The 4,090-nt window shown below is 39.9% G+C and overlaps 1 non-coding gene across 1 annotated transcript; it reads right to left on the reverse strand.

Annotated features, from left to right (window-relative positions):
• Nucleotides 1–1,950: 1,950 nt before the first annotated feature.
• Nucleotides 1,951–2,057, reverse strand: LOC133290389 (small nucleolar RNA R71). Its single transcript, XR_009748661.1, has one exon. It is a non-coding gene; the product is annotated as a small nucleolar RNA R71 (small nucleolar RNA).
• Nucleotides 2,058–4,090: the final 2,033 nt, after the last annotated feature.

The following is a 4,090-nucleotide window of genomic DNA, read 5'->3' on the forward strand; positions in this document are numbered from 1 at the left end:
ACTAGCTTGCTCTAGCGAGATGTCCCCTGTGACTACACTCTCTCAGGCCTTCCTCGCTGGTGCAGCTCGCTCCAGCGAGCAGCCCAACGATGGTGTCTATGACATTGCTAGATTGTCATTGTTTTGAGAATTTTGATATATATATATATGGTAAAATCATTTCTGCAGCCGCTTTGCGTACAACAACGACAGGTGTATGGTTATGATTTTCCACATTTAATGCTTTCATCATTTGTATAGTCATGATTCCCCGCATTTAATGCTTTCAAGTATATATATGGCAAGTATTTGATTACTGCATGTACAACAGCTGCAGAAATATAAATCCCTATATATATATGGCAAGTATTATGTTTAAACTAGTAGCTATGGGCTAAACCATCTGTGGAACGGAAAAACTGCAAAGTTCTTAAAGAATTATTTTCAAAACTCTTGTATTACAACTTTTGTGTTTCTCTGGTTAAGTGAGCTATATTCATTGTGTATCAATGGAAATTGAACACATACTAAGAAAGGAACTTTCATAAGGAAGGGATTTCAGACAGCTTAAATAGAGGGGGAAGGAAATCTTGTGGAAACAAGACTGCTGGTTGCCTTTGGAATAAGGGACCACCTCGTTCACTTGAAGGTCCTGTACCCAGTACCTGTTGGAGTCAAGGGAGACATAGGAATATGGAAAGTTGTGAGTCATTTAGTCCATGAGCTGAGGAATCAGAGTTGGCAGTGAAGAGACTGAAACAAATACAAAAGTGTTGAGTCTTGAGTAGAGAAAATAACTATTTATGAATGGAGCAGTGGATCTGTTCCTTCTATTATTACTGTTTTTAAAACCATCCATATTGTTGTCTCTTAATTATTGTTATTACTTTTATTATTCCTTGCTTTATTCAATCTTGTATCTACAAAACTCCAATGAAAATTGTCGTACCTTCTTTTATGAAGAAGGATTTCATATATAACGACGCGAGGAGCTGTTTGCTGTCAGATTGCACCTACTGTTCTTGAGGAACGTTGTCAAGACAGTAGGCAACGTTTGACCAAACAGGTCAATTACTAACTCTTCTTTTCATTTTCATTCTTTGTAAAATAGTATAAGGAATTAATTAGAGTTCTATCCTCGTGGACACGATAATCTGGGCATTAATACTCTCATTTATTACTTGATGCGTGCACTAGCGCACTTGGGTTGAAACTAAAAGAGCATTTGTGTTTTCTCTTACCAAACTGAGAAACGTTCTACAGCATATATATTTTCCACCCAACAAGCTTTTGACCCAACAAGTTTTTCGCGCCATTGCCGGGGATAGATACATTAAATTTTGTCCTTATTACTGTTTTAAGTACATATATATTCTGTATATTTCATTTTATTATTTTTGTCACATATTTTGTTGATACATACGATCTGTTTTATGGTTTATGATTGAAAAGTCTGAAACAGATTCTCACCACTCCACTGAAGTACCTGAGTTCTTCTTTGATCTTGAGCCAAAACGCACTTTACATAGAAGAAGAAGAAATCTCAGGGAAAATATATTTGAAAACATGGCTGATCATAACAATAACAATGAAGGAATCCCTCCTGAACAGAACTTTAAAGCTTTGGCTGCTCCTTTCAGGAACAGACCAGAAAGGGGAGTAATCCTCCCTCCTGTAGCTCCCAATTTTGAATTAAAACCCATCATGTTCCACATGATAAGGGAAGCTGGAGTCTTTCATGGACTCCCTGCAGAAGATCCTTACACAAACCTCACAAACTTTCAAGACATCTGTGATAACTTCAAAGTTGAGGGTGTGACAGAGGGAAGTATGAGAATGAGGTTTTTCCCTCATTCCCTAGGCTCAAAAGCAAAAACATGGATGAAAACTCACATCCCTGAATCCATACTCTCTTGGGAGGAACTCTCTAACAAGTTCTTAGAAAAGTTTCTCTCTGTGTCTCGTCAAGCTGATGTTAGGGCAGAACTCTCTAACTTTAGAATATTTTATGGAGAAAATCTTTATGAAGCTTGGGAGAGATACAAGGACATCATCAGAAAATGTCCAAACCATGGGGTGGAGAGTTTGGGAGTTTTACAATCTTTCTATAAAGGCATAGATCATACTTCTCAATCACATTTAGACTTTGCTGCAGGAGGATATTTCTTTACAGGAACCCTTGAATCCAAGTATAAAATCATATAAGGCACTGCAGAAAGATGTCTCCAATGGCCACTGGAACGGATGAGCCCAGTAAGGAAGCCAGGAATGCAAGAATTAGACAACCAAACTGCTATGGAAGCCCAGCTAGCCTCACTCCTGAATGAGGTGAAGAATCTAAAAGCTGCTCAAAAACAACCAGGAGTTGAAGTCCTACAACTCACAGTAACTGAGAGTGAACCATGCTCAGCCTGTGGTGACCTTCGTGATTCAACAGATTGTCCATCTACTGCCTTGGTGTGTTATGCAAAAAATTTTGGGAACAGAAACTTCACCCTGGCCAGAGACAATCAGAATGCAGGAAGCAACAACAATCAAAACCCTGGAGGAACCATAGTGAAGGATCAGAACCATAATCCACAATAGAGACCACCCATGAACCAGAGACCATACAACAACCAGCAACAACAGTATCAACAAGGCAGAAGCAGTGGAAATGGAGCATATGAACCACAGAGAAAAACCAATTATACTCCGTTCCTTAGAGAAGACCAACACATCAATACCCTTGAAAGCTATGTAAAAGAATATGCCACCAGAAACGATGCTGTGGTCAGAAATATTGAATCCCAACTGGGACAAATAGCTGCTAGCCTCAACACCAGGACACCAGAACATTTTCCAGGAGATACTGATGTCCCCTCCAAATCTCAACCAGAATAGATCAAGGCAGTTACACTAAGAAGTGGGAGAGTCACTACACAAACCGCAATAGCTCCCAAGACCTCAACCCTAGACACCAGGGAGGAACGTGACAAACCACCTGAGGCATTTCCAAAAGCACCACAACAGGCAGCTGTCGAGCAAAACCTAGATGGTGATGAAGAAGTTGAAGCTGATGAAAACCCAGCGGACAGAAGTAGCACAAGCAGTCCAACCCAAACCAAGCAAGCACCATTCAAAATTGCGTTCCCCCAAAGAACAAGGAAGCAACAAGATGATAAGCAGTTTGGAAAATTTCTAGATATTCTAAAACAACTACACATCAACATACCTCTGGTGGATGCACTGGAACAAATGCCCAAGTATATCAAATTCATGAAAGATGTTCTCTCCAGAAAAAGAGGCATAATAGAACATGAAACCATGAAAATGACACAAGAAAGCTGCCAATACTTGGGCAAGCTTCCACCAAAATTACAAGATCCGGGAAGCTTTACCATTCCTTGTGTGATAGGAAACACTTATCAGGGCAAAAGCCTTGTGTGACTTAGAGGCAAGCATCAATCTCATGCCATCATCAATTTTCAGACAACTAGCCACAAGACCAGCAAAATCAACCACAGTAACACTACAAATGGCACACAGATCCATTGTCAAACCAGAGGGAAAGGTGGAAGACCTACTAGTCAAAGTAGTTAAATTCATCTTTCCCGCCGACTTCATCATTTTGGACTATGAAGCTGATATTGACGTTCCCATCATCCTGGGACGTCCGTTCCTAGCAACTGGAAGAGCGATCATCAATGTGCAAAAAAAGGAAATTACGATGAGAGTACATGATGATGAAGTCAAATTTAATGTCGTTAAGGCAATGAAATTTCATGATGAGGGTGAAAATCTGGAAGAATGCTCTGCAATCACTCTAGCAGATAACCAGATCAACATAAACCCAGAAGTCGAAGAAATGGAAGAGGGTTTGCAAAAAGAGGAACAGAATTGCTACCTGCAAGAAAGGAAAACCTCTGCAGAGAACTGAACAAGAAAAACAAGTCAAAAAACCATATTCAGAATAACCTCCTGACTTGGAACTAAAACCTCTTCCTCAACACTTGTAGTATGCATATCTGGGAAGCAATAACACCCTGCCTGTCATCATCTCCTCACTTCTCACCAAGGAACAAGAAGAACTACTGATCAGCAAGCTGAAGAAATATCAAGGAGCTATTAG

This window comes from Gastrolobium bilobum, unplaced genomic scaffold (genome assembly GCF_033153095.1).
Source record: "Gastrolobium bilobum isolate Gb01-03AN ecotype WA unplaced genomic scaffold, APGP_CSIRO_Gbil_v1 utg11474, whole genome shotgun sequence".
NCBI lineage: Eukaryota > Viridiplantae > Streptophyta > Magnoliopsida > Fabales > Fabaceae > Gastrolobium > Gastrolobium bilobum.